We start from the raw sequence: 10,765 nt of genomic DNA on the forward strand, positions 1-10,765 counted from the left end.
CTAATTCTAGTAAGAATAGATAGTCCTGTAAGGTTAGTATCACAGATAAGCCAATGTAGGGGTTTAGAGTGGAGGCATATTGAAGTTTTTTCCAAGTTTCTTTCATCTTTTCATATTGTCTGAACTTGTCTATGTCAAACTCCCTAACTGTCCATAATAAAGTCAAATAAGTACACCTAAGGAGTAGATCACAAAAGTTTCTTGGCACTAGGATGGCTGAGAAAGGAGACTTGCTCAGAGACCATCATCTGAAGAAAAACTTAAATGTAAGCTCAGATCATTAGAGTAGAAAAAACAGAAGCTGTTATATAACCAAATTGAAATTTTAAATTTTAAAAGACAATCAAACATCAAACATAAATCTATAGGAATCTATAGGCTGGTTCTCAGCCTTTTGGCTAAGATCACGTGTAGTGTAGTGTAGAAATTGTTAGTATCAAAGAAGCACTTGTTCACATCTTCAGCAAGGGAAGGAACAAAAAAGGGAGGGAAGAGGAAGAGGAAGAGGAAGAGGAAGAGGAAGAGAAGAGAAGAGAAGAGAAGAGAAGAGAAGAGAAGAGAAGAGAAGAGAAGAGAAGAGAAGAGAAGAGAAGAGAAGAGAAGAGAAGAGAAGAGAAGATTTGGTATATGAGGCAGAGTAGTATCAAAAGGCACTCTGGAGGCATGATGCCTATTATGTAAATGAATTTCACTTTTTGTCTGACTTGATTGATTAAATGCACTATGTAAAATCAATTAAGGACATTGCTTTCTGTAGCTGTTTAAAAAGCTAATTTGTAATGATGTAATCAAATATGAGATTCCGTATTAGAACCACAGCATGTTAGTATAGGGAAAGGACAGGGGCACAGAAAGGGATTCACAGAAGTTCCATTTCAATATAAGTTAAGAACTTTGCTGTGTGGGTGACTGCACCCTGGAACAGATTGCCCTGAGAGGCTGTGGGATCTCCTTCACTGGAGATACTCAAGAGCTCTCTGCCTGGATACAATCCTGTGTTCTCTAGGGTGATCCTACTTGAGAAAGGAGGTTGGACCAGATGATCCACTGCAGTTCCTTCCAAACTGACCCACCCAATCCGACCCATTGTGATACTGTGAGGGAATTAAACTTCTATACAGGTTTTAGTTTTGTTTCAAGGACTGACCTTGCCAGCACAATATTTTAAATGGGTATTATCCTAATCACGTAATGTTGCCTTGCCATAGAGACAAGAAAAGCTGATAGCCTATAGCTGATGTCCATCTGGGATTCAATTAAGACAGTTAAGCCAATATTTCTTTATGACCCATTTTGTCAATTACTTTCTCCCAGCTCTTCCATGCAGCTGCTACATCCATGTACATGCACTTCAAGTTAACTCTTAAGTAATAATATAAATACAATACCTTTTGTAAAGTTGATTTTTGAAGAGTTAAGGTAAGGCTGGACATCAGGAAGAATTTCTTCACTGGAAGAGTGATTAAGAATTGGAATGGGCTGCCCAGGGCAGCAATGGAGTCACCAACTCAGCTAGTGTTCAAGAAACTACTTGGATATTCAAGAATCCAAGAAGGATGTGGTGCTTAGTGCCATGGTTTAGTTGGCATGGTCATGTTCAGTCAAAGGGCTGGACTCAATGATTTTAGAGGTCTTTTCAAACCTTAATGATTCTATGAATTAACAACATATTTTGTGTGGTTTTAATTAATTCCCAAGATGTATGATGACACTAATTATTCCGAGCAGCTTTGGCTCAGTTCTTATACTTGCTTATTTATGCTGACTACTCATGCTTTTATTCTATTCTAATTAGTTTATGCATTTATAGTTCTTTAAAAATCTGATTAACAACATACTTGTCAGATTTTCATGTGGATTCCTCTCTTTTTCTCATCTTTACTTGAAAATATTCCCAGATTTCAAATACAATGTTAATATTTATGGTGGATTGACCTTGGCTGGCTGCCAGGTGCCCACCGAGCCTCTGTGCCACTCCTTGCCTCAGCTGGACAGGGGAAAGAAAATATAACTAAAATCTTGTGAGTCAACAGAAGGACAGGGAGATCACTCCAGTAATTACCATCATGGGCAAAACAAAATTGACTTGGGGAAATTAATCTTATTTATAGATAAAGCAGAGTAATAGCAAATAGGAATGAACCTAAAAATATCTTCCCCTCATTCCTCCCTTCTTCCCAGGCTCATCTGTACTCCCAACTTTTCAACCGCCTCCCCCAAGTGGTGCAGAAAGGATGGGGAATGGGTCTTGCAGTTAACTCATAACACTTTACATTTGCTGCACCTTCCTCACTTCCTGTGCTTCAGTGTGGGGAAAAGCTGCTCCAGCATGGGTTCTCCACAGGCTGCAGCTTCCTTCAGGGCACATCCACCTGCTCCAGTGGGTGATCCTCCAAGAGCCACAAGGTGGATCTCTGCTCCACTCTTGATCTCCATGTGCTGCAGCGGCACACTTTCCTCATCATGCTCTTCACCACAGGCTACAGGGAAATCTCTGCTCTGGTTCCCAGACCATGTCCTCCCCCTCCTTCTCTGCTGATGTTGGTGTCTGCAGAGCTGTTACTCACATGTTCTCCTTCATCTATCCTGTGTGATGCAGCACAGCTTTGCACAGCTTTTTTTTTTTTTTTGCATTTTGTAAATGTGCTGTCCCAGAAGTGCTACCAACACTGCTGATGGGATTTACTTTGGTCTGTCTTTGAGCTATCTAGGCCTGGCTCTGTTTGGCATTGGAGCAACTTCTGGTGTTTCTTCTCAGATACCATCCCTGCAGCCCCCTGACTACCAAAACCTTGTCATGCAAACCCAAGCAAGTTTTCCTTTGTTTTCTCCCGATGTCTTAATTTTCTGTCCCCAAACTATTCTTCTATGGTAGTTCTTCATTCAAACTTGGTTGGTGGACTCCTTCACTCCACTCTCACCTGTGCTCTCCACTATATATTGTTTTATCTGTTCCCACTGCCGTTATGTGGGCTCATCAACTTATTTCCCTCATCTTCATAATGTCATTACAAGCAACTCTAATTTTTCAAATTGGCCAACTCTCTCCTAGATGTAAGCTGGATGCCAGCAGAAAATCACTGCAAGACCAAGAGAGTCTGGCATTCTGTTTTCACCCTGCATCAGGGGAGCTAACAGCCCTTCATGAACCTTCAAGCCCTTCATGTTGTTCAAATAGTTTTTAGTTTTTCTGGGTTGATGCTTTCTTTTTTCTTTAGTGTGGTCAGCAGGAGAATTAATGGGAGACTTAAGCATGGTTGGGCAGATTTTTGTAAAGACATGAATTATGCCTTCCCAGTCAGAGGGACCACCCCACTGACTAGGACTTACAGTTTCAAATCACGGATGAGTTAAAGAGTTACAAAATGAAGATGTCAAGAGCTGGAACAAACTGTCTCTTCCCCAGTAACTTATCTTTTGGAAAATGTTGTTTGGAAAACAAATTTATAGCAGCCTGAGGCAAGCCCAATGCTTACCATTGGTTCATCAAGGAGTCTGGAATAAGAAATGAGAGGCAGATGGAGGGAACCAAGGCAATGCTCCATCTGAGAACTGGAAAAGAGAAATGGTAGCAGATTGCCATGAGGATACCTGCTGTGGAAGGATGGGCTCTGAGCTCAGATGAACTGGCTGAAGTCTGACAGACTTGCGAGCAACAAAATTGTTGGTCCCTCTGTGAGATGATTGTGTCAGGGGTCTGATGTCAGGGTGAGGACACTGAAGGTCTGAGGAGAGCATATCACTGCTGGCAATGTGCTGGAAGGCAGTATTTTGCACACTCATCTATGCTTCCTGTTGGTGGACACCTGGTGACCAAACCCTCCTCTCAAATGCTTCTTTCTGTGGAAGGATTTGTGTATTCCCCTCTCACCTACAGACCTTGAACAAAGTGGGACCTGCACAAAACTGCTAGAACAGATAAAACCTCTAGCAGGACACAATTCCAGCAACCCCCTCAGTTTCAACTGGCTGTATCATGTTATCGACTCCCACACAAAATTGATATATTTTTGAAATTTTTATATGAGTCATTGATAGATCTCTTATTAAACTTAAGGTTTAATTCATGTTCAAATGCTACAAGCAAATGAAGGAAAAGATGTGTTGTTCATCAATATCATTTTCTTCACGGTCCTGTGACGTTTTTACATCTGAGTATATAGTTGTGTCTTTTTGGTTTTTCAGTGGGCATAAGGGTCAAGCGTAAACTGTATCTTTCCTTAAATCAGTGTCCTTTGAAATTTAATGGCAGAACAACTGTCTCTTAGAAGCCTGTTCTACTGAATCATGTCCATTCAGGCAGATTTAAGTGTAGGTAACCTCAGATGAAATGAGAGCAGTTTCCACAAGCACAGTTGTTAAGCAAGAAGAGACAACATGCAAACTAACAAAACGTGTAGGGAAAAGTCACAATCTAGTCTGGGAAGGAAGCCTGCTGGTGTTTGTTTTGGGTGTGGGAATTCCCTGGAGACTCTGCAACAGAAAAGTGTTGCACAGACAAGGAAAATTGTGAGTCAAGCTCCAACAAGTTCCCAGCAGGAAAGCCTTGCTCAGCCCAGCCATGGGGCAGCAGCTGCCCAGCACGGCGCACCAGCTGCAGCCAGGTGTGGGGTGAACTCCTTTGCCTGTTCCCCCCTCACCTTGGTGCTTGTCCCACCACTGCCGGGCACAGGAGCTCAGACTGCCATGCAGCAACTCCTGTGAGTGCCGTGGGGCTCATCAGCAGTGCTTCCCATGTGCTGGGATGGTGCCGTTCACCTCAGCCTCTATTCAGCTTTTCTGACTTCCAGGGACGAGCACAGATGGGGTATTCAACATCTGCAGAATCTAATTAAAGATAAGGGATACCGAGGGATGTGCCTGTTTTGAGAAGTGATGTGCTGAACAGATGTGCTAAAATTGAGCTGTATCCCCAGAAGGCTTTTCATGTTGATTTGTTTATTTTTTGGACAATATCAGTCTGGCTGAATTGAGCTATTTGGACTTTATGTTCCTGGGAATCAGTTTCATTCACAAGAGCTAATGCCAAAAATTAAAAATTATCTAAAACTAAAGGTGAATTCTAGAAACCAGAAAGATCAGATGTCCATAGGTCTACCTCCTCTTCTGAGAATAGAAGAAAGAGCCTGAGACTGTAGAAAAATTGGCTCTACTTCAGAACTCATTCACTGGAAACTCTTTAACTAGCCTTGGATAATATCACAGTAACTCAGAAAGATGGAAAGTCAGGCTTCTTGTTGTGATAACTTGCTACAGGAGCCATGAGATGATCATTTTGCAGGACTTAAAAAAATTCCTCTGACTTGTGGGCTGATAGTCTCAGAAATGAAATTAAATATGTAGTCCTAATTAATTTAACAGAGACAATGGGAAAAAGAGCACCAAGAATGCTGAACATTACACATTTCTTGTGGAAGTTCATTCAGTAGGAAAGTGGCCAAAAGGCAAAATTGGAACATTGGAGACATCCAAGTGATGAAGCCTGCAAATCAACTGCATCACACACCATAATCTGTTTAACTGCAACACATATCCTAAAAAATTGAATTGTGACCAGAAGACCTACTTAGCTCTTTGCTTTTCTAGTCATCCAAATCTCTGCTTATGTGAGTATTTTGATCCTTTCTCCAATAGTATTTTACTCAACCTTGACCAGGCTTCAGAAAAAACATTGTTTTTAGGGTTTTTTTTTTTGTTTGTTTGTTTGTTTTTTTTTTGGTGTGATAACAGTAATTTGATTTTTTCATAAATATGAAAAAATCCTTTTTTATATACCTTATATACCTTTATATACCATTAATCAGAAGTATTTGCTGAGGTAACAGGTTTGGTAGAAGGATATGTAAGTCTTCTGTATGTTGGCTGAGACACTTTGCATGGCACTGCATGACATATTAGAAATGAGAAAATATTTAATAATTGACACAGGCTGCTGTCAGTTTTACAAAAGAGTAAAAATCTTGAATATGGAAAGTTATTTACTTCTTCCGGACTGGAAGAATCACTTTTTCTTATAGACTTTTCTTTCTTGAATTTATGAGTAGGACTTGCTGGGATTTTATCATAATTCCCTCTTTTATGTGCTGTACAGTGCTGTCTTTGTTCACTGAGGTTAGCGGGATGATGTGGGATAAACAGGTTCTGACCGAGTTGTTTAGCTTGCATAGCACCTTCAGCTCACTTTGAAGGAACAGCACTACATTTATTGTATATATTACATAGACAGTTCCCTTCTCACATATCCCTTTTCTGAGGTGTAAATCTGCTGGCTTTTTCTAGAAAATGTATAAATTACAAGTCTAAACTGCAAACGTGAATTTCAAGTATAACTAATACAGACATCAGTATATGAATATAGGAAAGTAAATATTATAACCTCGGTAACCTGAATATTTTGAATAGATGTCAACTTTGCAAATGAAGGAAAGGAATGGTGTTGAATTTTGCATCTGATCAAAGTCTTTTGATTATCTCTTCTATGTACTTTGTTTCAGACCAAAGAACAAGATCAGAACACTCCTGAAGAATTTGACAGCCCAAGACTCCAACAAACACCTCCTACAGAAACTTTCATCATGTGATTTCTTGCATTTGGCTCTTCAAAGTTGAACTGGTAGTCCTCCAAAAGCTGAAGTGACTACATTTGATTGAAGTCTAATTCGCTACATGTGTAAGCATGTTTTACAAGTCTCCATCCATAAGCAAATAAATGATCATCAAATATTTTGATTCTACAGAATACTTTTAGAGGGAGTGATTTTTCCCTTCCCAGCACTTGCAACATAGCTTTTTGTGATGCAGTAGCTCAATAGCTAGGAATTTCATTGCTCACCTGTACTGATTTTGGCTGAAACAGAGTTATTTTCTTTATAGGGGCTGGTACAGGGCTGTGGTTTTTGATTTATGCTGGAAACAGTGTTGGTAATAGAGGGATGTATTAGCTACCTCTGAGTAGTGCTGGCAGAGAGCTGCCTGTTCTGCCTCTTCACCTGCCCCACCAGCCAGGAGGCTGGGTGTGCACAAGGAGCTGGGGTGGAGCACAGCTGGGAAAGCGGAGCCCAACTGACCACAGGAACATCCCATAACATTTGGTATCATGCTCAGCATATAAAGCTGGGGAAAGATGGAGGAGGTGATGTTTGGAGTTTGCCTTCCCAGGTATCCATTACCCATGAAAATGCCCTGCTTCCCTGGAAACTGAGCGGCTGTGTGGGGCTGAGCTGCCCACAAGGGTTAACCAACATCATTCAGCATCTCTGCTGTGGAAGACGAGTTACTCTACATATTGAAGTATGATTTTCATAAACTTATTTTGATGGAATTATTCTTTAATTTTCCATTAGTTCACTGTTTGGGACATGACTACACCCTTCTGTTTGGTCAGCTCAACTGAATGAAACTGGTTGATGGTATTTCTTCAGAACAGGAAGAGTTTTCTGGTGCTTGCTGTGGGTAGAGCTGAACAATTGTTGGTGTACAAACTGAACATTTTGTAACAAAAGTAACAAGAAGGACACATGCTCCTTGAAATATCTCCTTGTCCAGAAAGTGTAGTAATTAGAAATATTTTTTCCTTTTGAATATTAAATAATTATTTTTTTTTGTGTTTGCACTGCCATGTACAGACACCCTGTATGCTGTATTTTTTTTCAGTCTTAAAAGGAAGTGATACTGCAAATTTTGTCTTTAAAGCTGAGTTTCCTGGATAGCTTTTATTGATTTTGGGCCCAGACAGAGACAGTAAGTTTTTGATCCCTTATAAGTTCTTGATTCAGAGATCACTGACAGTGATTCTCCTACATAATCTGATACTAGACTGCATATTATAGACCCCAGATATTTATTGGGGAAAGCCTTGGAGCTTATGGTCCCAATACTCAAAGACCCACACATCTAGAGTTTCTGAACTCACACTATCAATATGCAATTAAAAAACCCAACAAAAAGCAAAAAAAGTATAAAGTCAGATTTTCCAATTATTCAGAATTTTCTATGCATTTAGCTGGTTTTGGTGTGTGATTTTTGGAGTAGTAGTTTGAGATAGTCTTGAGTAGTTTGAAAGGAGTCTTTATTCATGGGAAAAGATGTTCAAAGCTATTTGAGGAACAAGCTTCCTTTGTGCTGTGTCCAGAAAAACAGTATTGAAGCTTGAAATTCTTGATGGATTGCTTTAGGTAAGTCTTGCATTTGCCAAAAAGGAATAGAAAAATTAAGAAAATCCATTCCTAGAACTTTCCATCTTTTTTTTAAGTTGAAAAAGATCTCTCATTCCCAGTTCTTAAAAGTCCTTTTGGATTAACTGTGGTGCAAATGAGTTTAAACCAGGTTTTTCTATCTATAATAATTATACAGAGCTGCCTACAAGATAAATTGAAGAATTCAGTAACCTGAGAGAAGCCTGAGAACCTACAAAATCCTGAGGTGAACCTTACTGTAGGTGGCAAAGTTGAAAAATATCTCCATGCCTAGAAAGTCTACCAGCAAAGGGACAGTCTCTTTAAAAAATGCCCGTCAAGGATAATGCTGTGCCTTTTTCTCCTCTGACTTGAATGACCAGCTTGTAAAAATCAAAAATACAAAGGAAAAAACACGGGTGCAGAATCAAGTTGTAGATCAGGATTAACCCCACCCACCAAGTCACAAGCAATGAAGCACATGTGTCACACTGCCCAAGGGTAGATGTTCTCTAAGTGCTTAGCACATGTCCTGAAAGGGTTCAGAATGCCCTGCCAGACATAAGTTTTCCTATAAACTGAAACAGTGCTGGGGTGTAACAGCTGCTCTGACATCTCTTGAGACCAGTTCTTCTTGCACTGTGTTGAATGTTACACTTGCAGTGTACTGGACGTCCTGTCAGAACATTCCAGTAATTTGGTGGCACAGCCAAAATCGGTAGAGAAAAGAAATTGTACAGGCAACAATATGAACTTGTTAGTTAACTTATGGCTCAGGATGTTTCTAGACAGGAATGCTGGCATCAGTTCCCTAAAAACTAGTGTAGCTTTGCCAACACTCTGGAAGTGGTGCATGAAATTTTAGTATGAGGGCTGTTCAAAGTAAGCTTTTTATTCAGGATTAGGAGCAGTGAATGCTAAACCATGGAACACCCCTGCAGTGTGCCCTACTCCACACTCAGAAATACACTCCAGTCAAATAGAAGTCTGGGTGAAAAAACCATGGCTTACATGATTTCATCTCTTTCTGAGATGATCTTGATTCTCTGAGACAAGGGTGAATGTGTCTTTTCTCAGTGACACACTCTACCTATCTCTGTCCTCCTATTGCCAAAGGAGACTGGGCTGCTCTGAGTTTCAATGCAGACTGAAAGAAAGAGCAGCAAGTAAAGTATTATGGCTTCAGGACACAGCTCCTCATGTGGCAGATCCCAGGAAAAGAATCTCAGCCTATTTAAAGCAAGACCTTATGTCCAGAGTCTGATTAATTTCAGCAAATTTCATGTCATGATTTGGTGCTCTCTCCTTGCCTTATCACCATTTGATTAGGAAAACTGTAGTCGGGTATGCAGTGACTTAGGATGCTGACAAAATATTGCCCTGGAGATAAAATCCAAGAATATCCTTTTTTTTCTTTTATTTCCCAATTCAAAGCACATGTCAAAGTTGTTCTGGCTCTTTCTGTGAAGGAGGTTAACACAGATTTTCTGTGCGAAGGCTGTTTTAGTTTTACAGGCACAATGAAGATTTCTTCACTTCTGGGTGGAAAAAGGAAGCATTCCAAAATGTTTACCAAAGAATAGCTGTTTACAAAACTAGCATCTTGCTTTTTGTCTTGGGTAACTTAGCATCCATAAATGGCAAGAAGATTGTTCTAGTACTCCAAGTCCCCCTGCATTATTCATTAGAGAAGCTCAAGCTGAATAATTTTCTCTGGGACAAAGCTGTTGCTAAGCTTAAAGTTTGGGAGATCTAGTAATGCAACTTTGCTTATCCTTCTTCCCAGGAAACTCTTCCACTCACACGATGTGAGGATATCGTGACTTGGCAAAATCCTGCTTTGTGCTACTTCCTGGATACTGGACAACAGGACAACTGTGTGAACTGAAGAGAAGATTTATTAACCCTGATACTTCAGCAATCAGTTGAAATGAAAGGAAGAGAGGGCAGAGAGAGTGAATGAAAGGGTGGATAAAACTAGTTCTTCATGGAAAATATGGTATGACATAGTTTTTCCCAAAATGATCAAGAAGAGAAAGCCATAGGCATATTTACATTTTGTAATATATATCCTAATTTCCATAATAAATGTAACTTCACCTCTGCCAATTAAAGTTCCACCTTCTATTTGTCTTATTACAGTGTGGGACACAATATTCAAGATGTTCATTGCTTTTTTTTCAGTCACTTATATGCAGACTGATGGAGTGCACTATTTCCTCTGCTGCAATTTCACTTTAAGGAAATAGGGACTTCATTTTTAGATAGCCAAAGAAAACTTCACTCCAGTGGAAAGGGCTGAGGTTCAGAGCTGAATGACAGCTTTTGCTGATGCTTAGCTTCTGGTCACAGTGTTAGCAGTGTGATCATGGGAGCACAGTCTCTGGGCAGAGAGACTTTGGCAAAGAATGAAGGGTGAACTCAGCTGGGGAGGCTCACAAGAAACGTGAAAGGAAAATAAAATCTGGAAACTGATTTGCAAGTAAGACATGTTACAGAGACTTAAAGCATTTCTTCAAGATTATAAAAAGTAGAACAAGGCTGTCTTTCTCTGTGCATCAGTCCTTCAAGAAATGACTCAACTTTTATAA

General features: G+C 40.0%; 1 long non-coding RNA gene across 2 annotated transcripts in view; it reads left to right on the plus strand.

Moving 5' to 3' along the window:
• LOC136553996 (uncharacterized) overlaps nucleotides 1-10,139 on the plus strand; it is a 129,588-nt gene extending 119,449 nt beyond the window's left edge. For both annotated transcript variants that reach the window (XR_010783265.1, XR_010783264.1), the window contains 2 exons: nucleotides 6,495-6,670; nucleotides 9,961-10,139. This is a non-coding gene — a long non-coding RNA (uncharacterized lncRNA). The remainder of the gene's footprint in view (nucleotides 1-6,494; nucleotides 6,671-9,960) is intronic.
• The last annotated feature ends 626 nt before the right edge of the window (nucleotides 10,140-10,765 follow it).

This window comes from Molothrus aeneus, chromosome 3 (assembly GCF_037042795.1).
Source record: "Molothrus aeneus isolate 106 chromosome 3, BPBGC_Maene_1.0, whole genome shotgun sequence".
Taxonomy (NCBI): Eukaryota; Metazoa; Chordata; class Aves; order Passeriformes; family Icteridae; genus Molothrus; species Molothrus aeneus.